We start from the raw sequence: 26,615 nt of genomic DNA, 5'->3' as shown, positions 1-26,615 counted from the left end.
TCACCTGAATACAGTTTTCATTTAAAGAACACATAAAACAATTTAGATCATACATCTGATTTTGAGGCAGAAGAAAATTGTTCTGTTATCAGATATTTGATCTAATGATATTGCAGCTTCTGAACACTGAGTTCCTCTAATTACTATGTATAGTGACATTGTAACTGTGTTCATGCATATTTCCTCTGTTCACATTGCTAGCAAAATTATAAACTTCCTTACAGTGTCACTACACGTAGTTAGCAGAACAATTCTTACCTCATTGTTGTCAAATCATATTTTGGTACAATATAAATGTAAAGGAAACAGACAACAAATAGCTATTCTGCTTTTTTAACAGTATGAACCTTTAATAATGTGTGTTTGGACTTAATTTATATATTAGTGTGTAGGATCATAGTCTTTTTGTTTATTAATTTGCTTATTAATATTTATATATGTAGGCAATCATAAATAGCTTACAAAGGGTAGATGGGAAATTACTGAGTAGCTTGGCTTAAAAAAAGAGTAACCATTTTAAAATAGTACATATAACTGAACAATGGTACATTGAAATATTGCAGCAGGAACTTGGAAAAGGGCTGGGAACTGTTAAACCATTGCAAGAACTAGACTGATAAGGTAGCAAAGCAGACAGATAGGGAAGGGGCCTGCGTGTCAAACCAAGGTTTTTGAAATAGTTTAACTGCTGTGGAAAAATATGAACGAGGAAGGGCTGGGTACATTCAGGTGACATGAGAGACCCTATAGAGAAAGAAAGGAAGTTTAAGTTACAACTAATGATAGGTCCAGGGAAGTTCCTTAGGTTTAAATTGAAAGTAATAGTATAAGAAGGGGAGCCCAGCAGTGCTTGAAGGTAGAAGATTGGAGTCGAGTTCGGTAAATTTGCGGAGACACTCAGAGGTGGAGATAGGCCAGAGGGCACGAGCCAGAAGGTGCAGACAACTCTTTCTTTTACCCAATGCATAACGGGGTAGTATAACCATTCATTGTACCTTGTAAACTGCTGCTTAAGATACAGTAATTATATTGATCTTTGCTTGTGTTAAATAAAGTTTAATCACTGCTACCAATAGGGGTCAACATCGAATCATTTGTAATGATAGAGGTCCAAAAAAGAGGGATTCTCACAAATTGGCAACCGCAGAGTGTTTGTACTTTAATTTATACATTAGTGTAACTAAGTTGACGGCAATCCCTGTGTCCCAGCAGCCAGAAGTAAGGTGCCAACTGCAGCATTCAGATAGCAAACAGGACAGTCTCACTTTCAAATTCGTTCTCAGAGCACAGTAATCAGGGAAAACTCTCAGTACTCACATTATTGACAGTTAAGTACTTAAGACGCTAGATGTGTCTCACACAGATTTTAAAAATTCCTTTTTAAGTATTCACAGTTACAAGGTTTCTTTGTACTACTGCTTTAGAACAGCATCCATTTCATATAGGCATTAAATGTGTATTTGAACAGAAGGTGCTCCCCTAGACTTTCATTGTGACATAGAACCTGAGGTATATGTTATCCCATGACAGGGCATGTAGTATTACAAAAACAAACTACTGTGGATATGTGGAACGTTCTTTGTTCCAGTCCTACTCAGGTCCCCTCCCTCATCTATTGTTCCAGTACAATGATGACTGTATCGGTGCTGTTTCCTGCTCTCACCCTGAACTGGAAAATGTCATCAACTGTGCTTCCAATTTCCACCTTTCCCTCACCTTCACATGCTATATCTCCGACCCTTCCCTCTGTATTGTATACAACATTGAAGGAACTACTTTGTTTTGCGGATGTACATCCTTAGTTGCGAGCGTATATAACAGACACGTATCGATTTGTAAAGTCAGTGCCGAAGTTCCAGTTAACAAGTAAAGGTCACTTGAAGTTACTCTCAGTCTCTGCTGCTTTATTATTTTATGTAGTTGTGTATAGCGGTACAAACACAACAAATTGGCGACGAGAATTATGAACCTACATCTTCCTATTCTGGCATCGCATCCAGAGGACACCGAAACTTGGAAGAAAGGAGCGAGAAGGTAGAGAAAATGGAGCACGCTTGCTAAGCTAGGCAGGGGATACGTAAGTCAAGTGAAAAGTGCACAGGACTTGCATGACACTAGCTAACTAGTAAAGAAAGAAAAACGGGTTTGGAAAAAAAAATGGCGATGATTGGCACTATTGCAGCATTTGATAGCAGCATTGAAGACTGGGCAACTTACATTGAAAGAGTGGAGTTATACTGTGAGGCTAACGGAGTGGAGGTAGAAAAGAAAGCCACTGTTTTGCTGTGTGCTATGGGCGCAAAGACATATGGGCTGCTACGTAGTTTATTAACCCCTGAAAAGCCAGCAAACAAAACATTCAAACAAATAGTGGACACACTCCAAGACCATTTAGAAATTCAACAAAAAGCCCTGGAATATTCAACTAATAAAATGTCACTGAAACAAGAAAAGAAGTGCTATCGCTGTGGTAAAATGTCACATGACCACAATGACTGTTGGTTTAAAGACAAAGACTGCAGACAATGTGGCAGACGAGGGCACATTGAAAGAGTCTGCAAAGCAAATAAGAAGCCAAAAACTGATACAATACAGAGTAATAAAAAGGTACATCAAGTGACTGAAAACAAGAAACCTTTCAAAGATAGATACAAGAAGGTACACCACGTGACTGGAGACAGTTCAGATAAAGAAAAAAGTAACACAGACTCAGAGGAAGAGGATCTGGCTTGTCTAAAACTACACAGTGTGAAAGAGACAGGGGATCACAGAATAATATGGGTTACTCCAGAAGTGGCAGGAGTTAGGCTGAAAATGGAGTTGGACACAGGCTCAGCTTTAACAGTGATCTCTGTACATGACTACAAACGACTGTTTTCACACATACCGCTAAGGCCAACTAAAGTACTGTTAAAGACATACACAGGACAAAGAGTGTGCCCCAAAGGTAAAATAAAAGTGACAGTGACATACAAAGAAAAAAAAATACCGCAATTGAACCTCTATGTAGTGGAAAATGGAGGACCACCATTGCTGGGACGCGAATGGCTCAGGAAAATACAATTGGATTGGCACACCATCCAAGCACTGTTTGTGTCAGCAAAGGAGGACAGCAACGCCGCTCCTGAGAGACTGTCACAAATACTCTCTGACTCTCAGGAAGTGTTCAAGAAGGGAATAGGAACACTTAAGGGCATGAAAGCAAAAATTAAGATTGAGGAGAACGCAAATCCAAAGTTCCATAAGGCCAGACCAGTGCCTTATGCAATTCGCCCTTCAGTAGAAGCAGAGCTGGAGAACTTGGAGCAGTTAGGGGTCCTGTCCATGGTGGATTGGAGTGAATCGGCCACACCTATAGTTCCAGTGATGAAGAAAACCTCCAGCACAAAACCAGGAAAGCCAAGAAAAGTGCGCATCTGTGGAGACTTTAAAGTGACTGTTAACCCAGTCCTCCACACAGTACAGTACCCATTGCCTCGCATTGAGGACATCTTTGCTTCCCTGTCAAGAGGGGAACGCTTCACAAAGATTGACTTGGCCCAGGCCTATCTCCAAATGGAAATTGATGATGCATCAAAGAAGTACCTGACAATAAATACGCACAAAGGCCTTTACCAGTACAATCAGCTGGTATTCGGAATAGCATCAGGTCCTGCAATCTGGCAAAGGGCAATGGACCAAGTCCTGCAGGGGATCCCAGGTACTCAGTGTTATCTTGATGACATCATCATTACTGGCAAGAATGACAACGACCACCTTTCCAACCTCGAACAGGTGCTCATCAGGTTACGGGAGTATGTGCTCCGAGCAAACCGAGACAAGTGTGAGTTTTTCAAAAAGAAAATCTCATACTGTGGACATGTGATTGACAAGGATGGTTTACACAAGTCTCCAGACAAGATTGAAGCTGTGATTAATGCACCAACACCTGAAAATGTGTCTCAGTTGAGATCATATCTTGGACTGGTGAACTACTATCACAAGTTCTTGCCCAACCTATCCAAAGTGTTACATCCACTAAATGCACTGCGACAGACAGGGTCACAATGGAAGTGGAGTGACAGCTGTGAACAAGCTTTTCAAGAGAGTAAAAGACTCATTACTTCAGAAGAGGTGCTATCTCACTTTGACCCATCCTTACCTATTTGACTGGCATGTGATGCTTCACCCCATGGCATTGGTGCCGTGCTGTCACATAAGTTCCCAGACGGCTCAGAAAGACCAATAGCCTTTGCCTCAAGATCATTGACTACAGCTGAACACAATTATGCACAGATTGACCGAGAGGCCCTCAGCCTTGTGTGGGGAGTCAAGAAATTCAACCACTACTTGTATGGTCAACAGTTTACACTGTTAACTGATCACCACCCTCTCATTTCAATTTTCAACCCAAGGAAGGGCGTTCCAGTTATTATGTCCGTGAATGATTGAGACACGGACAGCAGGAGTGGAACAAAATAAGTCTTTACTGGTGGAAGTCAATAGTGAAACTAAAAACACAGAGGCTCACTAGCGCCTTTTATACAGGGGTGGTCACTGCCGGTATTGCAGTCTGAGACCAGTTATTCTCTTAAAGGTGCATACACAACAATTCCTCCCATTTTAGATAAACAGTACATAACATTCATTTAACAACTAAATGATAACTAATTACAATCACAATTACGGTTGCTAGATACATTGGTTAAGTTTAAGCAATTATAAGTTCAGTCTTTGAGGAGGCTTCCTGATTCTGTCTGGATAACGCCTCTTTGGGGTATCAGGTTCTTCTGGCAATGTTGAGTCGAGATCAATGTCGTTGTTTGGTTCATCTGCTTCCAATATCACCGATTCTGCGGTAGCTGCAATTGGTACGTCGATTTCATTGCCAGGTGTATCAGATCGTGGTGTGGAGTTGACGTTTTCCAGTGACTCTAGAATCTGGTCAGCATGGTGCCTTACAATGCTCTCTCCAACGTCCACGGTATACATGAGAGGTCCTTGTCGTGTACAAATCGTTCCTGGCTGCCATTTCTCAGTGCGGTAATCCCGGGCCAAAACTGGTTGACCTATTTTAAAACTCCTGGTCGGCCTTTCATTCATATTCTGAAACTGCCTGTTCTCCACATCTCTTCGGACGTTTGGCTTAACCAAATCCAAGCGGCATCGTAGTCTTCGATTGAAGAACATCATGGCTGGGGTTTGGTTGGTAACCACATGTGTCGCATTCCGGTAGGCAAACAAGAAGTTGTCCACCTTGTGTTGTAGGGGTATATCTTCATTACACATTGCCTTGATAGCCTTCTTGAATGTTTGGACAAACCTCTCGGCCAATCCATTAGTGGCTGGATGATATGGGGCAGATGTGTAGTGCTTAACACCATTGTTCTTTAAGAACCTCCGGAACTCTTCAGACACAAACTGTGGTCCATTGTCAGAGCAAATCTGTTCAGGCAGCCCATTCCTGGCGAACATGGTTCGTAAAACTGTGATAGTTTTTTCCGTGGTGGTTGAGGACATTTTTATTACCTCTGGCCACTTTGAATGTGCATCCACCGCAATTAAAAACATCGAGTCCATGAAGGGACCAGCAAAATCAATGTGCACCCTTTGCCATGGAGATGAGGGCCACTCCCATGGATGCAGAGGAGCTTGTGGTGGGGCGTTTTGGACCTTCTGGCATCCTGCACAGCTCTTGGTCATCTCTTCGATTTCTCTATCGATTCCCGGCCACCACACAAACGCTCTGGCTAAGTTCTTCATTTTTACCCCACCCAGATGACCCTCATGAAGCTCATTGAGCACTCTATCCATCAACTTAGGTGGAATTACTACTCTGGATCCACACATCAAGGTTCCTCTGCACACTGACAGCTGTTCTCTTCTCGGCGAGAATGCTGGCAGCAGTGGTTCGCCATGTGCTGGCCATCCCTTCACCGTTAAATCATAGACCCGTGATAGTGTCGGGTCATTCCGTGTTTCCTTTTCTATGTTTGCATTCGTCACAGGGAGACATTCGACTATGGTCGAGTGGAATAACTCCATTGGATCCACTGCAAGGTCTTCTTCTTCCACCGTTGGCAACGGTAGGCGTGACAATCCATCAGCATTTCCATGCTGTTTAGTTCCTTTGTACTCGATGTCATATTGGTGTGCCCCTAGGAAAAGGGACCATCTCTGCAGCCGTTGCGCTGTCATTATCGGTACGCCCTTCTGAGGGTTGAAAATGGAGACAAGAGGTTGATGATCGGTTAGTAGAGTAAATTTTTGACCGTGCAGGTAGTGATTGAACTTCTTCACCCCCCACACTAGGCTGAGGGCCTCTCTGTCAATCTGAGCGTAGTTACGCTCGGCAGAAGTTAACAAGCGTGACGCAAAAGCTATCGGCCTCTCTAAACCATCAAGGAATTTATGTGACAGTACCGCCCCAATGCCGTAGGGAGACGCATCACACGCCAGTCTGATCAGCAGTGCTGGGTTGTAGTGAGCCAATACTTCCCTTGAAGTGATTAAGTCCTTACTCTTCTGAAAAGCACGCTTACAATCATCGCTCCATTTCCATGCTACCCCCGTTTGTAGCAGGGCGTTCAGTGGGTGCAAAATTGTCGACAAATTCGGCAAAAACTTATGATAGTAATTCACCAATCCGAGGAATGACCTCAGTGGCGACACATTTTCAGGCGCTGGGGCCTTAACAACCGCTTCAATTTTGTCAGGGGACTTATGTAACCCCTCTTCATCAATCACGTGGCCACAATACGATATCTGTTTCTTTAAAAATTCGCACTTGGGGCGGTTGGCTCGCAGCCCATGTTCCCGTAGTCTAGTGAGCACCTGTTCTAGGTTGTTAAGGTGTTCACTGTCATCTTCACCTGTCACAAGGATGTCGTCCAAGTAACACTGAGTCCCCGGAATCCCTTGCAGGACTTGTTCCATCGCTCTTTGCCATATCGCCGGAGCCGATGCTACTCCGAATACCAATCGATGATACTGGTAAAGACCTTTGTGAGTGTTTATCGTGAGATACTTCCTAGAGGACTCTTCAACCTCCATCTGCAAATATGCTTGTGCTAGGTCAATTTTTGTAAAACGCTTCCCTCCAGACAGTGAGGCGAAGATGTCTTCTATCCTTGGAAGAGGATATTGTACTGTGTGAAGGACTGGGTTCACCGTCACCTTGAAATCCCCACAGATGCGAATCTTCCTTGGCTCTCTGGACTTATTACTTAACGTTTTCTTCATGACAGGAATGATGGGTGTCGCCCACTCGCTCCAGTCGACCTTAGACAACGCGCCCGCCTTCTCCAGATTCTCCAGCTCTGCCTCGACGGCTGGGCGAATTGCATATGGTACCGGTCTTGCTTTGAAAAACTTGGGAACTGCATTCTCTTCTATTTTTATCGAGGCGGTTACGCCTTTAAGCTTGCCCAGTTCTTGTTGAAATACCTCTTTGGCGTTAGCTAAGATTGTTGACAATCGTCCAGGAGTGACGTCTTCATCTTTTTTACCGTCCACCGTCATTGCATGAATGGAGTGCCAATTTAAGTTCATCTTCCTGATCCATTCCCGTCCCAATAACTGTGGTGTACCATTTGGCAGTATGTAGAGATACAATTTCCGTATTTTCTTGCCATTGTATTCGACAGGCACCCTTATTTTTCCTCTGGGGTATACTTTTTGCCCCGTATACGTCGTCAAGATGATGGATGTCTCTCTCAAGGGTATGTGTGAAAATAGCCGCTCGTAGTCTCGTCGATTCATGACGGTTAGCGCTGATCCTGTATCCAATTCCATTTCAACTTGGGACCCTGCTATCGTGAGGGTGACCCAAATGGTTCGGTGATCCTCTTTTGCGATTACATTGTGAAGTTTGAGACAGCTTAGTCTCCTGTTCCCGGATTCACTATCGCTCATCTGGTCTTCGGAACTACTGTCCGTCATTTTTTGTACTTTCTTGTACGGTTCCTTAGTAGCCTTTTTGTTGTCGCTGGTCTTCTTCCCAGACCTGCAAACTCGTGCAATGTGTCCCATCTTCCCGCATTGCCTGCATATTTTGTCTTTGGACCAGCAGTCCTTCTGGTCATGGTTAGTTCTGCCGCAGTGATAACATTTTGCAAATCCCCATGTCATTTCGTGGGTGCCGTATTCCTGTGGTTTTTGTTGAATTTCTGCAGCTCCCCTGGCTGCTGCTTCATACGATACTGCCACGCTGAAAGCCTTTTCTAGCGTCAGCTCTTTCTCTGTGAGTAACTTCTTCTGTGTTCCTTCACTCAGGAGTCCACAGACAAATTTGTCCCGTAGGGTATCTGCCAGTCCTGCTCCAAACTGGCAGTGCTTTGATAGCTTGCGTAGTTCCGTAAGATACTCAGCATTGCTCTCACTTTGTGCTGAGTTCTTCTGTGGAACTTAAATCTTTCTGCTATCAACAGCGGTGCAGGGTTTAGGTGTTCCTGTAGGACAGCAACAATTTCGTTAAAACTCTTTGCCTTCGGTTTGGCTGGAGTAATCAGGTCCCGCAATAGGCCGTACGTTCTAGCGCCCATTAAGTTTAACAATATCGATGCCTTTTTCACCTCCGCTATTTCGTTTACCTCGAAATATACCTCGACTCTTTCCACATACGTGGTCCAGTCCTCTATTGTATTATCAAAAGCAGTGATACAGCCAGTCTTCGGCATCTTGCAAATCTAAAATGGCACCTCCCGCGCTTTGCCTTCTTCCCCGATTTAACAAAATGGCGCCTCCCGCGCTTTGCCTTCTTCCCCGCTGTTGTTAGCGCTGCTTTCCACGGTTTCTTGCGCGTTTAATACTTTTTTCTTTATTATTTTCCCGTCGTGGAGCGGACCCTCTGGGACACTTCCCTCCCTCTTCTTAGGCCCGAACGCTGCCCGGCTTCAAAGCACCGGCCGCGCCCTGTGTGCTCCACCCTCTCTCTCTCTCTTTGCTTCCCGACTCGCTGCCTGGCCCCGTTGAAAAGCCACCCGATCGAGCTCTAGCCCGCCGCAGCCCAGGAAGGATCAGTGCACTACCTGCCACCAGCCCAATTAGCTGGGAAACCACAGACCGGGGAACCAAGCCTGGCTCTGGACAGTCTCTCCTGCAAGTTTTCAATCCGACGATTTGGAGGGCGGTTGCCCACGGTCGACGCCCGTTTCTCGAGTTTCTTTGGATTTTATTTTCTTTTTCTTTCTTCTGGCTTCGACCTTCAATAACGTCGTCTGAGGTGCTGCCGAGTTGCAGGTAAGTTCGTTTCTTACTCGTCGCCAGTATTATGTCCGTGAATGATTGAGACACGGACAGCAGGAGTGGAACAAAATAAGTCTTTACTGGTGGAAGTCAATAGTGAAACTAAAAACACAGAGGCTCACTAGCGCCTTTTATACAGGGGTGGTCACTGCCGGTATTGCAGTCTGAGACCAGTTATTCTCTTAAAGATGCATACACAACACCAGTGATGACGGCACAACGACTACAGCAATGGTCGCTCTTCCTAGGGGCTCACCTGTATGACATTGAATACAAGGGGACCAAGCAACATGGCAACCCCGATGGTTTGTCACGTTTACCACTGCCGACCTCAGAGAGAACTACAACAGTTGACTCAGCAGAGGTATTTCACACAACAATAGTTGAGCAGCTACCAGTGACAAACTCCCTCATTGAAAGAGAAACACGCAATGACTCTACATCGTCAAAAGTTTATGACATCACTGTGAAGGGATGGCCAGCGCATGGTGACTCATTGTTTCCAGCATTCTCAGCTAGGAGGGAGCAATTATCAGTGTGTCGGGGAACACTTATGTGCGGTTCACGAGTTATGACTCCTCCCAAGCTTCATAACCGAGTGCTAGATGAACTGCACGAAGGCCACTTAGGTACGGTAAAGATGAAAAGCCTTGCCCGTGGTTACGTGTGGTGGCCGGGAATTGACAAACAGATCGAGGACCTGACAAAGAGCTGCTCAGGATGTCAAAAGGTCCAGAACGCACCACCACAAGCCCCTCTCCATCCATGGGAATGGCCCTCATCACCATGGCAACATGTGCACATCGACTTTGCTGGACCGTTCATGGACTCCATGTTCTTGATTGCAGTCGATGCACATTCCAAATGGCCCGAGGTCATTAAAATGAAATTAACCACATCTGAAAAGACCATTTCAGTTCTGAGGACCATGTTTGCTAGAAATGGCCTACCAGAACAAATCTGCACAGACAATGGACGACAATTTGTCTCTGACGAATTCCAAGGATTCACGAGGGAAAATGGAATCAAGCACTACACATCTTCCCCGTACCATCCAGCTACAAATGGCTTGGCAGAAAGATTCGTACAGACTTTCAAGAAGGCCATCAAAGCAATGTACAGCGAGAATCTACCACTGCAACACAAGATAGACTATTTCCTCTTTGCTTATCGGAACGCAGTACACGCAGCCACTAATCAGACTCCAGCGATGATGTTTCTGAACAGGAACCTGTGTAACAGGTTTTCTGCTAGGTCTCTCTCTCTGGTGAGACCTCTCTCTCTTTTGCACAGTAATTTACCGAGTGGTTCGACCCACTCACCCCTTAGGTTCTGTACACTGGACTTTGAGGCAGGAACTACAATGCAGAGAATACACTGTAGACCAAGTTTAATGAAATGAAGTGAAATTTTATTGCATAAAGGAAAAATTGACTGTAAGCCAAAATAAGGTACATGGGAGGGAAAAACAAATCATAATACAGTACTAACCAATATATCCACAGGCATATTACACTTTACACGGTTCACCATGAAATAGGGAAACACACGGAACATCGAGGGACAACAACTCATTGTTAATTATCCCCTAATATGCCCACCCCCTAAACCTAGCTAAATCAGATTATGAAGGGCCAGAAACATGCTCACCAGTCCCAGTTAGAAAATAGAGGTTTTGAAGTCTGCGTTTTGGTCCTCTCAGGCGTCCTGTCTCCACGTGGTCAGCGGAACGCAGCGGGCTGCGACACACTCTTTTCTCCCTCGAGGTAATGGACACAGACAGGCTGGATGTTAGCAGGCCTGGACGTCGGCGTGGAGAGAGCCCAACTGTTTGACCATTTTCATAAGGTCTCTTCTTGGAGGGTTGCCGTCTTTTCATCTTGTCAATGGCCTGGGGTTTGTCGATGATCTCCCGATAGCTACCCCGGGTCTGGACGCTGACTCAACCTGAACCACCAAGGGCTACTCTGAGTCTTCAACAAGTCTCCGATCCCAATCGTCTACCGAATCGTCTTCTTCTTCCGAGTCTAAACGGCCTCTCTACCGAACCCGAACTCCTAACCAAACTGCACTTTCTTCGGACCCCCGAACGATCTCTCAAAAATGATCTCTACAATGCTCTTTCTCGATCTACTCTCTCGATCCTCTCTCTCCAAACTCGAACCTTGATCCTCGATCGTCTGAACCTGATCCTCTCCTCAATCGTCTCAACTCGAACCTCTGAACTCCTGATAGCTACCCCGGGTCTCCAATTATACTTCTCATCGAGGCCCTTATCTCCCGCCATATCAAGGTTAGTCTTTGTTTAATTTTTGGCGGGCTTGTAGCACAGAGGGGTAGTCATTGTGTTTAAAGTACTTTCGGGATGGCCGGTAACTGCCATCTCTGGTCTGGAATGACCTTGTATTGTCTTTAATGGGTCTTGATGTCCCCCTTTGAATTTGAAGCTGTTTCCCTTTGTCTGGGTAAACATTTTGATGGCCTTTATCTACAGGCCGATCTGATTGGATCTGCATCCAATCTATATGTATGGGGTTCTGTCTGGTTTCGCATTCTCCGAAATTGCATTCCAGAACTTACTGTGGGCTGAATCCACAAAAGCTGTCTGTGGACTGCAGGAACCATTTTAAAATGTCCCAAAAAGCTGGTCACGGGGTCTGGTGGCCATTTTGCGTGCCCTTTTTTCTGGGCTTCTTTTAAAACAGTCTTAAAAAAATTAAGGCCTTTTCTGCCAATAGACCCTTATAGGACAATGTTCAATTTTGCGAATCCTACAGTCCCCCCTGATGATACTATAACTTGCTTGAAGTATCGTAATTCTGGGTGAGCCAAATTTTCTGGCTCTCCATAACCAAACCACCCCTATCTATGACACCACGACACATGCATTTCCCATTTCAGAAAACCCACAGTGTACATTAAGCATCTATAGATGGCAATACATTGGAGTTAAAATCTGACACACATATTTCCAGGCGTGGAGGGGGGCCTAATATCCCTACACCACCTGGTTCATACATATTATCTTTTATTTCAATAAAAATAATAAAGGAAGAAAAATACACACAAAATCACACATGAATACTATCAAAAATAGAGGAGGGAGGGAAACTCTAACTCTATACATAGCAGCAAAATTTAAACGGGTGTCTCTTCGTCTACCCGCACATAATGCTCCCTCCATTCTCCTCTGTTCTCATACTTCTGGAAACGTTTGTCCCTCTTACAATGTACAAAGAGTAAATAAATCACAATAAAAATCTGACATACTACGAGGAGGTAGGAGGCTATCCTAATCCATGAAGGGACTTCTATATTAGTGAACAGGTCCCACCACTGTGGGGTCACTCTATCTAATATGTCTGCCCCTATTTCTAATGTCTTCTGCTCCAGCGTGTAAAAATGTTTCTGTGAAACGGCAATGGCTTTTAGTATCTTGGTGAGGTGTTCAGGGAGAGGGGGAATGACGTAGCCAAAATGTGCAACGAATCGTTGCAGATCGGTGAAATTTTCTTTGACAGTGAGGTGAACAGTAGAAGGTTCAGGAATAGGGACAATTCGCTCTTGGGCCACTTGAACTTTTGCCTTAGGTTTGAAGCAGAAACTGCTGTCACTGACCAGACACCAGCTGTGCTGTCCATGTTGGTAGTGGGGCGCTGCAGTGGTGACACAGTATGTCCCACCTCCTATATATGCCACCTGCGGGGGCACATGGCTTTGTGCCATTGCCTCCATGGTGCAATTTATAGGCTTCGCGCCAGCAGTTCTGAACCCGCACTGTGGTTTCGAATAGGCATTCAAGTGCTGGGGACACAGGATGATGTGTGCTCCCCGGCTCCGGCACCCCGAGAGGTCGGTACCCGTCATTGCATGCTCCCATCGAATGACGTAAGGTGGGACCGCTGTGTAGCGAATGTGTGCACCCCCTTGAATGACTCCAATGTTCTCCACCCTGTATACCGGGGCGGGTTTAGCTGTCTTTCCCATAACCGGCATTCTTATCACTATACCCATAATGGTGTGATTAGACCGCCCACAGTCCACTGGGACTGGGTAGGCCTCTGAAGCTAGTCTGAGCTGGCACGGACTTAATGCATTCTCAAAAGGGTGGAGGGCTGCAAGGTGCTTATTGCTGATCCAGGAGGGGACCAAACCTTGTTTTAAATCCTCCAGATTACTGCGGCCCTTGCCCAGTAACCACGCCCCATACAGCACGCATGCCTCGTTCTGCGCAGCCTGATCTGACGCATTCCGATCCTCTCTGATGAGAGCATTTACCGTTTTAGCATGTTTCTCCAGCTCAGCTATGATTTCTTTTAACTGTAGTGTCATGGCCTGGTCCTCATGTAACTCAGAACCCACTACCTTATTCTCGTCCATCAGTATCTTTCTTAACCGCGCTTTTAAGCCATTGATCTGGGACTGCAGCTCCACGTCATCCAGAGTGTTGATGACGGAAGTCCCTGTGTTAAAGGTGGTAAAAATATCATTGACTGTACCCCTTCTTTGTCTCCCTACCCTGTCCAAGACCTCATGTGGTGTGGTGTACAATCCGGCTCTTTTGACATCGGCAAAGTTGAACTCATAAAATTGTCTGAACATATTTGTTAACAGGACCTGGTACAATTGCTCCATTTCCTTGGGGCACCACTCTGGCAATCGCACCTCGGTGAGGTTTAAAATCACCAAGGCTACCGCGTAGTGCACCCCCTTGAACAGCACCTGACCTGTGGGTACCAATACCAGTCCGTTCCCAGGTCCCTTGGTAGTGGCGGGGCACCCATCCTTGCGGGCTTTGGCTACCGGAATCGTGGGCAGGGGCTTGCGGGAGCGGGTGATGAGCTCAGTGGCATTCACCGGGATCGGAGAGTATGGGACTCCGCACGCCCGCGTACTGACGTCCCACCTCATCCCTTTCCCAGCATCCTGCCACTGTCTCTGGAAAAAGATGGAGACGCCTGTGGGGCAGACGCGTTCTGAACCCCACATGCAGATGTAAATCCCCTCATCTGGTTCCCACCATTTGTCCCAACAGACACTCAACCCCCACGAGTCCCCGTAATAGTCCGCTGGGTATTGTTACCCAGTCGCTCCCACTCAACTGGAGTTTTTCATGGTCTTACTCAGCTTCCGAAGCCACCACCATCTGTCCAAAGGAACATGTCAGTTGCATACTAAACAAATCTTCCTCCCGACGGTTACGCTGACTCTGGGCGCGATGATCCTCACCCTGGGACACATTAGAGAAGTCTCTCCATATGCAAACCCGAACTGGCTAGAGTATTCCGTAGAGTTCAACCCCAGTCATCCTGGCCACCTCCCTTCGTGGAAGTAGGTGGCTGTTTCCTCAACGTCCCGTTCACCTGTCCCATCAGTCGCGATGGGGGCTGTGTCCCCGGAGCATCCATATACGATGGAGTCCTTGGTGTAGCCCCGATAGGCCAAGCTACACCCGATCACCGTGAACACGATGAGAATCCTCTCCATGGTACCGTTGGTTCCTGCAACAGATTAAACGATACAGCCAGGCTCCCGAGAGATTCTGGCCTAGGTGAAGGCATGATCGGGTCTTTCGACCTCGATCCAAAACAAACACACATGCTGGGCAGATTCCAAAACTATTTCTTATAACACCCATCACCTTAAAAATTTACACACCTTATACTTAACTAAACTTATGTACAGCGCCACCCGTCCCCGGGCGGCCTGCCTAATCCCTGTTCGGACTGCAGCTCACCGCTCCCTGTGGTGGGGCCGCACTGACCTGTAGCTTGAGTCCCCCGCAGCCTTTTGCTGCCAATTGGGGACCGCGTCTTTCTAGGGATTTCCCAAGTCAGTGTCTGCTGAAGTAGGGGGAATCTGGCCAGAGTTTTATTGGCTGAGGCGTCCGAGACGGCCTGCGAGGGGGTACTTCGGGCGAGGCTCCCTTTGCGAGTGGACCTTTGGTTGGGACTTTAGCCCTCACAGCCTGTGGCTTCTCCACGATTGTCGGCTTCGGCTCCCTTCACTCAGACTCCGCCCCTTTGGGATTTGGGTCTGTGGCAGACGACTCCTCCCTACCTGTCCCTACAGGTGGAGAATCTCCGCCCCCAAGTTCTACCTCCCCTACGCTTGAGCCAAGGGTGGGACCTCCGTCCTCCGGCTCCACCTCCTCCAGAATCGTGTCAGGGGAGGGGCCTAGCTGTTCGGGCTCCCCCCTAACTGTGCTCGGGTCAGGGGGAGGGCCTTGGTCTTCGGGCTCCTCCCCGTCCGAGTCCCAGGCCAATGGGGAAACCTCCCAGGTGGGCGGGATAGCTTCTCCCCTCAAGTAGGCTGCAGCACCAGCCTGTGTGGTCTGTCACTTTTTGCACGCCTCAGGCTGAGGACTTTTGCCCTCAGACCTGGCCTCGGTTGTTGGCTCTTTTGCACCCGGCTTAAATATTTTGCACTGGTTTACGTGAAACCATTTAGTGCGCCGGGGCAACTTCACTGCGTATACCATGGGGCTGGCTTTATCTACAATACTGTAGGGCCCCATGTACAGTGGTTCTAAACTCCCCACTCGGGCAGAGTTTCCTACCATGACCTTGTCTCCTACCTCCCACTTCTGGGCTACGGTGGTGGGGACCGGTGGGTCTTGCACCGATTCCCGTCTGGCCTTTGTATTGATTTCTTTGTGGGTTCAATGACGAGACATTTATGAAAGAGAATGAGTTTTAATCTAAAGTCTGTTCAACTCTGGTTAACAGCATTTACAGGAGGCACCATCTAGAAATCCATCTAGAACGAAACTGAAACTAAACTAAACTGCCTTGCTTGCCTCGGTCACATGCCCTCTGCTGGTCAGGCACAAGCAATCAATCAGGCAACTATGCTGGTAAGACATGATAATCAAACAGGCAAATAACATCACTATTTGCTGATATCATTACATCTCCTTTTCTTAAAACAAAAGTATTTTACTTTTAACTAACAACATGTTTTCTTTGTATTAATCTGCATTTTAACTGTAACACTTAATGAACTTACATTATCATTATCATGATCAAGGTTTTTTAACCTTGCTTTGTGTGTTCACATGAAATATGTAAATACACTAGAACTTGAAGAAAGAATAAGATAACATTACTTCCTTCTATAACAATAGTCCTTAAATTTGCTCAATGAGTCTCTCAGGAGGCTTCACATGTCTTGAGGATTTTCTGATTGATTGTCCTTGAATCTGAGTTGTTGCCTCAGATGATGGTTTCTCAGCTGTGTGATCAGGTTGTTCAACAGTATCAGTCTCTTGACCTGCTGTGGCTGGTCCCATGAGCAGATCTCAACGATTTCTTCTCAGAACAGCACCCTCATCTGTCTGAATGGTGTATGATCTTGGTTGAACTTCACTCAGGACAGTTCCCTTCTGAGTCCATATGTTTGTTTTGTCTTTGAACCTTACTTGGTCACCAGTGTGGAGTTCAGGTAGGTTTTGTGTTCCTCTGTCATAGTAGTACTTTTGCTTTTCTTTCTGTTGTTCTTTGAACTTCCTCACTTTCTCCCCCTCTTTTGTTTTCAGGAGGTTCTCCGGGATGGGTAGGTTTGACCTTAGCCGACGTCCCATCAGGAGTTGGGCTGGTGACATACCACACTCGAGCGGTGTTGTGCGGTATACAAGCATGCTCTGGTAGAAGTCAGTTCCACTGTCTTTTGCCTTGTACATCAGTCTTTTCACTGTCTGGACCGATTTTTCCACTAGACCATTGGACTGTGGAAAATGAGGACTTGACGCTGTGTGGACAAAGTCCCACTCTTTGGCAAAGTGTCGGAAACTTGCATTGTAAAACTGGGGTCCGTTGTCTGTGAAGACCTCGCTTGCCACGCCATGTCTGGAGAATATGGCTTTCATACATGTTATCACAGCATCTGCAGTGGTGGTGTACAGTCTACAAACCTCTGGATACAGGGAGTAATAGTCTGTGACTACAAGATAGTCCTTCCCTTGACATACGAATAGGTCAGCGCCTACCTTCTGGTAAGGTCTGTCTGGCGCTGGGTGTGGCTTTAGTGGTTCTACCGGATTGCTTGCTCAATATTTCAGGCATATTGTGCAGTTTGACACCTCATTTGTCACATCTTGGTTGATTCGTGGCCAGTACATCACCTCTCGTGCTCTTTTCTTACACTTTTCGATTCCCAGACGTCCTCCATGGATCTTTTTTAACATCTCTTTTCTCAGACTCTTTGGGATAACTATTTTACTTCCTTTGTAGATGATGTCTTCGACCACTGATAGTTCTGCCCTGCAGTTCCAGTACTCTGCCATGTCAGGTGAGCAGTCTTGCTTCATGTTGGGCCATCCATCCAAGATGCTTTGTCTCAGTCATCTCATTGTTTCATCTTTGTTTGTCTCAGTCTTTATGAGCTCCATTTTTGCATCTGCTATGGGCAGTGCACTTGTGATCATGTCCACATAGGCGTTCACTTTTTCATCCATTGTGGTGTTTGCGGGCTCACTTGGGTCAACAGCTCTGGACAACGTGTCTGCTGTATACATCAGTTTACCCGGTGTGTACGCAACATTCAGTGTATAGCGTTGCAGCCTGATCATCATTCTTTGTATTCTAAGCGGACAGCTATTTAGTGGCTTTTGGAACAATGCAATCAAGGGCTTATGGTCAGTCTCTACACTGATTGCTTGCCCTGCCACAAACTGGTGAAATCTTTCACAGGCGTATGTGATGCTGAGCAGCTCCTTTTCTATTTGAGCATATCACGTCTCCGCATCTGTCATTGAGCGCGATGCATATGCAATAGGTTGCCAGTAGTCATATTGTTGCAGAAGAACGGCACCGAGCCCACTCTGTGATGCATCTGATGATATCTTGATGGGTCTCGCTGGGTCATAAAACCTCAGAACTGGTTCCTCTGTGAGCAGTTTCTTTAGATCGCTCCATGACTTCTCATGCTCATGATTCCATTCCCATTCTATGTTCTTTTCAGTTAGTCGTCTCAGTGGCGCCATCTTTTCTGAGAGGTTGGATATGAATTTCCCCATGTAGTTGATCATTCCATTAAACCTCTGCACGTCCTTTTTGCATTGTGGCTTTGGTATATTCTCAATGGCGGACACCTTTCTGGGATCTGGTCTGATGCCCTCACTGCTAAGGATATCTCCCACGAATGTCAGTTCTGTCACCCCGAGCTGGCATTTCTCTCTATTCAGCTTCAGGTTTGTTTTCCTTGTTGCTTCCAGCACTTTTTTCAGTCTCTCGTCATGCTCAGTTCTCGTGGTTCCCCATACTATGATGTCATCCATTGATGTATCAACTCCCTCCAGGTGCTCATAGATCATATGGATAGTTTTGTGATACACTTCAGGAGCTGAGGCAATGCCAAATGGTAACCTTAGGAATCTGTATCTGCCAAATGGACTGTTGAACGTGCACAGTCTTGAACTTGCTTCGTCCAATTTCATCTGCCAAAATCCTGATGATGCATCTAACTTGCTGAAATACTTTGCATTTGCAAACTGTGCCATGATTTCCTCACGTGTAGGAAGCTTGAAGTGCTCTCTCTTTATTGCTCTGTTTAGATCTCTTGGATCCAGGCAAATTCTGAGCTTTCCATTCTTTTTGTCCACTACGACGAGGGAACTCACCCACTCAGTTGGCTCATCTATCTTCTGAACCACGTTCAGGCTTTCCATCCTGTCCAACTCTGCCTTCAGTTGCTTTTGAAGAGCAAACGGGACTTTTCTGCATGGATGTATGACCGGTGTCATACTTTTATCTACTCTGATCGTGTGTTCTCCTGGAATGCAGCCTAGACCCTTAAATAGGTCGTTGTACTCTTTCATGAGTTCATCATAGACTGTCTCTCCTTCGCTTTCCACAATGAGGACTCTCTTTACCAGGTTCAGTCTCTCACAGGCTTTTAAACCTAGTATGGCTTGCACATCCTTTGGCACCACGATTAATGCTAGCGTGTGCTCTCTGTCCTTGTGTGTTACTTTGACAATGCATCTTCCTTTCACTGGTATATCAGTACCTGAGTATCCTGTCACTTTCACTTTTATTCCATGTATCTTTGGTCTGGGTCTAATTTTCTTAAAATCAGTCTCTGATATCACATTAACTTGTGCTCCAGTATCCAATTTAAATGGAATGTGTATGTCATTCACTTTTAGTGTCAACATCCAGTCTCTTTCTTCTTTTTTGTTTTCAGACACAACATCTACATAGAACTCCTCTATCTCGCTTTCATCTACTGTATGGACCTTGCTTTGTTGCGCTTGGTTCTTACAGCAACGGGCATAATGGTTGTTCTTGTTGCAACTATTGCATGTTTTACCATATGCTGGACACTTTTTTGGTGGATGCTGTGTACCGCATCGACTACATGTCTTTCGATAGTCTCTTTCATTTTTGTTCGCTGGCCATGCCTCTTTTTTCACATTGGCGCTCTTTTTGTTAAACGGTTTGTATCCGTTCATTCTCACTGCATCCACGTTGCAGCTACTGTCACTGAACAGCTCCTTTGCCTGCGACTTCACAGTCTCTGTAGCCTTACACAGTGCTATGGCTTTTCCCAGGTCTAGATCTTGCTCTCTTAGCAGTCTTTCCCTTAGACCATTATCTGGAATACCACACACCAGTCTGTCTTTTATCAGCGAGTCTGTCAGTCCCCCAAATTCACACGATTTGCTTCTGTTTCTCAGTTCAGTCACATACTGATCAATAGTCTCACCCGTTTTCTGTACACATGTGAAAAATCTGTGCCTCTCAAACGTCACGTTACGTTTAGGTATGCAGTAGGCCTCAAACTGTTCCATTATTTTATCTAGCTTCATTTTGTCTCCATCAACAGCGAATGTGAAATTATTATACACCTCCAGCGCTTCATCACCCACGACATGTAAGAACACTGACGATTTCTTATTATCACTTTTCTCGTCAGCTCCGATTGCCGCTAAATACAACTCTACACGTTGTTTGAATCTCCTCCAATTTTCAGCCACATTACCTGTCAACTGAAGCGTCGCCGGTGGGTGTAAACCTTCCATTTTTTCACTTCGTTAGCTATTCTCTAATGGTAAGTAACGATGTTCTCTTTTGGCTTGCTAATCTGTGGAGAGCTGATTTAACTTCAGATTTTTCCTCTTCATCTCTTTCAATCACTTCTGACACCATGTATTGATTTCTTTGTGGGTTCAATGACGAGACATTTATGAAAGAGAATGAGTTTTAATCTGAAGTCTGTTCAACTCTGGTTAACAGCATTTACAGGAGACACCATCTAGAAATCCATCTAGAATGAAACTGAAACTAAACTAAACTGCCTTGCTTGTCTCAGTCACATGCCCTCTGCTGGTCAGGCACAAGCAATCAATCAGGCAACTATGCTGGTAAGACATGATAATCAAACAGGCAAATAACATCACTATTTGCTGATATCATTACAGCCTTGTCTATGGCTCTCTCTCCAGCGCGGATGGTCAGACCCAAGAATTTTACTTCCTGCTGGCCGATCCGTGCCTTCTTTGGGTTCACCTTGAAACCCTTTCTGCCTAACAGCTCCAATAGCTCGGCCAATAGTGGGCCATGCTCCTCTCTGGAATCTGTGAACAGGAGCAGGTCGTCCACATACTGCACTAGCTGATTGGGCTGGCTGAACTCTTTTAAGCTCCCTGCCATACATTGATGGAAAATGCTGGGGCTGTTATGGAAACCCTGTGGCAAGCAGTTCCAGGTGTACTGTTGCCCTTTAAAAGTAAAGGCAAACTTGTACTGATCCTCCCTCCTTAAAGGGATGGACCAAAACCCATTGGAAATATCCAGCACCGTGAACGTGGTCGCGGATGCTGGAATAGTCCCTATCAGGTTGGCAACTGCTGTTACCGTTGGCGCGCAGGCTGGGATGTTACTATTGAGGACTCTGTAGCCCACCGTGGCTCTCCAGGAATTGTCCGGCTTCTTCATCGGCCACAAAGGAGAGTTTACGTGGGTGGCTATCGGCCTCAACATGCCCTGCTGCACCAGTGAAGACATTGTTGTCTCCATGTCGGGCTCCGCTTCCCTGGGGAAGTTGTACTGTTTTTGGGGTTGAGCCATGGGGTCCCCGTCTACTCTGACCTCAAACCCGGTGACCCTCCCGCAATCGTGTTTGTGAGTGGCAAACATAGTCAGGTGGTCTGACACGAATGCCTGCAGATCTTGTGGGGTGCTGGCGACCATGAGCGCGAGGTCGTAGCCCTCTTTTGGCTTCATGGTATATAGGGTCCCTTTCCCTTCCTTCCCTGGGATGATGACTACCTCGCCTTTCTTACCCGTACTTGCTCCCCAGAGACAGTGATTTCTAAGATCCACGAGGATCCCGTGTTCTACTAAGAAATCGGACCCAAGGATCCCTTTTCCACCCTCCACCTCCCACTTCATCAGTACACACTTCCACGTGGTGCGGAGTGGTCCTAAATGAATGGAGAGGGGGATGGAGAATGCGCCAGCCTGTTCTTTGCCTGTGAAGCCCGACAGAATATATGGAACCCCGGTGGACAGAGGTGAGGTGGTAGGGTTAGCCATGTGTATCACGGTGCACGATGCCCCCGTATCCAACAGATAGGTCCCTTTTACCTTCTCTACCTCCATAAATCATATCGCAACGAACACAGGTAAACGGGCTGCGCTGGCTCTAGTCATTGGGGTGAAGCGGTCAGGGCCGCGGGAACGACGGGACCGGTGGTGACTGCTATCTTCCCCTGTGAGATCATAAGAGACCGCATTGCCTCTAAAATTGATTCTATCGCAGCAGGATCTATAGCTGCACCGGCTCCTTTTCCTGGGACAGGGGCTGCGGCTTGGACCTGGACTCGTGCTGGGGCGGCAGTCTGGGCTTGGGCTTGGGCTGCGGGAGATTTTCCCTTATTATCCTTCCACGGGTTTTTGCAGTCCCTGCGCCAACGTCCATCCTTCCCACACCCGTAGCAATTGAGCTTGGCCTGGGGAGGGCAATTCCCCTCCTGATGCCACTCCTTTTTACTTGGGGCTGCGGGTTTTGCCTCATGCACTTTTCCCTTAGAGGGAGGTGCCTCCTGACCCCTGCAATTCTTATGCGCAATGGTGAGCTGTCTCCTCTGTGGTACCGGGACCTTGGGAGTCAAACCAAGATTTGGCTTGGGCCTGTATCTGTGGTAAGCTGTTGGCAACCAGGCAGCGGAGCCAATGAACCCACTTGACATTGTTCATTGCGGCCCATTCAGGCATGCCTGGACAGCTGCGCCGATACACTGGCCACAGCCTTTCTGCGAAAACCCGTGAGGATTCTCCAGTTAGCTGCACAGTCCCTTCCACACGGAGGAACGGGTTGCCATCGTCCACTCCCATAACCTCCAGGACCTCGTCCTGGAGTTCCTCATACCCTTTCTGTCCCCTCTTACTCCCGTCTGAGAGGCACTGAAGGATTGTGCTATCCAGGGAGAATAGCAACATCTTAGCCTGTTCTGGACCGTCACAGTCATTGACGGTGGCTGTCTACTCTATCTCCCTGAAATGGACTGAGGGATCTCCCTTCTCGGAGAGTTTTGGGAGGTGGCTCACCATCGCTCTGATTTGTTGGGCACTGTGGGGCAGTATGAGATGGTTCTGGAGGGGTCCGTCATCGCCATTTGCGGTGGCGGGACCGTACCTCTGATGCTGAGCAGGACACATTGGTGCCGGCTCCGGCTTCACTACCGGGGGTTGTTCTTCCTCCGGTTCTACCTCGGCTTTCTCCTCTTCTACCACCCCTTCTTCGGGCCAAACCTCATTATAGCTCAGCGGTGCTGAGGGTTCAGTGGCTGGTGCCACAACTACTTCACGTGGAATCAGTTTTTTGGATTCCTTCAGGAAGTCTATGTGACTTGCCTTTGGGCTTACGAGGCATACCATGCTTTTTGCCTTAGCCAGGGCCATTCTTAGGTCTTCTACTGCCTTCTGGCAGGGGCCGTGGTCTGCGCTTTCAAACCCCTGCTCGGTGGCCACCTTGTAAGCTGCCTTAACCTCCATTACTTTCTCCTCCTGTGCTCTTAGCTGTTGTGCGAGGCGGGCGCTTTTCTCCCGTACTCTCGCTTCATGAATCTTTGCCTCAGTAACCTGGCATTCCAGGTACTCTACTTTAGCCTGATGTTGGCTGGCTACAGTTTGGCGTTCCTGATTCAGCGCGTGAAGCGCTGTGATGAGTTTTTCCCCACCCATGGCCTTTTCCTCTATTTCTGATGCCTGGGTTTTGATCTTGGCTGCCTGTGCTGCAACGACTCTGTCCAAAATCTGGACTTGTCTTTTGTAGCACATCAGCCACACTGCCTTCTCTACTGACTTTTTATGTTCTTTACTCTCTGTCCACCTGACGGCTGCGTCTACCGGACGCCCATCCAGTAAGAGATCGGAAATCCACTGCTTAGTGAGATTTACCTTACCAAAAACATAATCCGCTATCCTCTCATCCATAACATTTCGTCCATTTAAACCTGGGTCTAATACATTGCAATCCTGCTGCCAATGTCCTGCCGCAGTCGCCATTTTCTGTAAGGGGTTTTCTTGCTAGGGCTCTCTCTCTGGTGAGACCTCTCTCTCTTTTGCACAGTAATTTACCGAGTGGTCCGATCCACTCACCCCTTAGGTTCTGTACACTGGACTTTGAGGCAGGAACTACAATGCAGAGAATACTCTGTAGACCAAGTTTAATGAAACAAAGTGAAATTTTATTGCATAAAGGAAAAATTGACTGTAAGCCAAAATAAGGTACATGGGAGGGAAAAACAAACCATAATACAGTACTAACCAAGGTATCCACAGGCATATTACACTTTACACGGTTCACCATGAAATAGGGAAACACACGGAACATCGAGGGACAACAACTCATTGTTAATTATCCCCTAATATGCCCACCCCCTAAACCTAGATAAATCAGATTATGAGGGGCCAGAAACATGCTCACCAGTCCCAGTTAGAAAATAGAGGTTTTGAAGTCTGCCTTTTGGTCCTCTCAGGCGTCCTGTCTCCACGTGGTCAGCGGAACACAGCGGGCTGCGACACACTCTTTTCTCCCTCGAGGTAATGGACACAGACAGGCTGGATGTTAGCAGGCCTGGACGTCGGCGTGGAGAGAGCCCAACTGTTTGACCATTTTCATAAGGTCTCTTCTTGGAGGGTCGCCGTCTTTTCGTCTCGTCAATGGCCTGGGGTTTGTCGATGATCTCTCGATAGCTACCCTGGGTCTGGACGCTGACTCAACCTGAACCACCAAGGGCTACTCTGAGTCTTCAACAAGTCTCCGATCCCAATCGTCTACCGAATCGTCTTCTTCTTCCGAGTCTAAACGGCCTCCCTACCGAACCCGAACTCCTAACCGAACTGCACCTTCGTCGGACCCCCGAACGATCTCTCGAAAATGATCTCTACAATGCTCTTTCTCAATCAACTCTCTCGATCCTCTCTCTCCGAACTCGAACCTTGATCCTCGATCGTCTGAACCCGATCCTCTCCTCGATCGTCTCAACTCGAACCTCTGAACTCCTGATAGCTACCCCGGGTCTCCAATTATACTTCTCATCGAGGCCCTTATCCCCCGCCATATCAAGGTTAGTCTTTGTTTAATTTTTGGCGGGCTTGTAGCACAGAGGGGTAGTCATTGTGTTTAAAGTACTTTCGGGATGGCCGGTAACTGCCATCTCTGGTCTGGAATGACCTTGTATTGTCTTTAATGGGTCTTGATGTCCCCCTTTGAATTTGAAGCTGTTTCCCTTTGTCTGGGTAAACATTTTGATGGCCTTTATCTACAGGCCGATCTGATTGGATCTGCATCCAATCTATATGTATGGGGTTCTGTCTGGTTTCGCATTCTCCGAAATTGCATTCCAGAACTTACTGTGGGCTGAATCCACAAAAGCTGTCTGTGGACTGCAGGAACCATTTTAAAATGTCCCAAAAAGCTGGGCACGGGGTCTGGTGGCCATTTTGTGTGCCCCTTTTTCTGGGCTTCTTTTAAAACAGTCTTTAAAAAATTAAGGCCTTTTCTGCCAATAGACCCTTATAGGACAATGTTCAATTTTGCGAATCCTACACCTGAGATCTCGCATGGACCTTCTTAAACCGAATGTACATCGTGATGTAGAGAACAAACAGTTCAAACATTTGAATGCTAAGCCAACAAGAAGCTTCAGTGTGGGACAGTCAGTTCTTGCTCGTGATTTCCGGACGGAAAAGTGGCAACCAGGGACAATATCCACAAGAGAGGGACCACTGATGTATACTGTGGATGTGGGAGAGAACATTTTGAGAAGTCATGTGGACCAAATTCTGGATGTTCAGGTAGAAAACACCCCTATACCTCGCCCAGACTCACCTGACATGGAAACAGACACTCCTGATTCATCAGCATCAGCACCAGCCTCATCCACAGCTGAGAGCTCTACCTGTGCTGATAGCCCACTTGATGGACCTGTACATGTACAGTCTCATTCCCCAAAGCAAAAGAGTCTGGAGAGGCGTTACCCAGAGAGGCAGAGGAGGCCTCCCCAGAGACTTGACTTGTAAAAGGACTGTTGACAAAATAAAATGTTATGTTGGAATTTGAATTTTGTTACTTTTAAGAAAACAAAAAGGTTACTGTAAAGACAGGCTCTGTATGTTAATTATAGAAATTTTGCATTAATATACTATTAAACTAAAGGGGGAGGAAGTGTAATGTATACAACATTGAAGGGACTACTTTGTTTTGCGGATGTACATCCTTAGTTGCGAGCGTATATAACAGACACGTATCGATTTGTATAGTCAGTGCCGAAGTTCCAGTTAACAAGTAAAGATCACTTGAAGTTACTCTCAGTCTCTGCTGCTTTATTATTTTATGTAGTTGTGTATAGCAGTACAAACACAATACCTTCCTTAACTTCTCTATCTCCATTTCTGGGGATAGGCTGTTGACCAATATCTACTATAAGCCCACCAACTCCCAACTTGACTACACTTCCTCCCACCTTGCGTCCTGTAAGGACTCTATTCCATTCTCCCAGTTTCTCTGTCTCTGTCGCAGCTGTTCTGACAGTGCCACCTTCCATACCAGTGCTTCCAATATGTCTTCCTTTTTCATCAACCAAAGATTCCCCTCCACCGTGGTTGACAGGACCCTCGACCATGTCCATCCCATTTCCCACACTTCTGCTTTCACCCCTTCCCTTCCCTCCCAGAACCATGATAGAGTTCCCTTGTCCTCACCTTCCAACCCACCAGCCTTCGCATTCAACGGATCATCCTCCGCCATTTCTGCCACCTCCAGCGTGATGCCACCACCAAGCACATTTTCCCCTCCCCTTTCAACATTCTGAAGGGACCATTCCCTCTGCGACACCCTGGTCCACTCTTCTATCACCCTCAACACCTCTCCCCTTCTCA

This window comes from Somniosus microcephalus, chromosome 1 (genome assembly GCF_052327205.1).
Source record: "Somniosus microcephalus isolate GS21.2 chromosome 1, FLI_Smic_1.0, whole genome shotgun sequence".
NCBI classification, from domain to species: domain Eukaryota; kingdom Metazoa; phylum Chordata; class Chondrichthyes; order Squaliformes; family Somniosidae; genus Somniosus; species Somniosus microcephalus.
The sequence above is the reverse complement of the archived record's forward strand: the minus strand, read 5'-3'. Positions refer to the sequence as shown.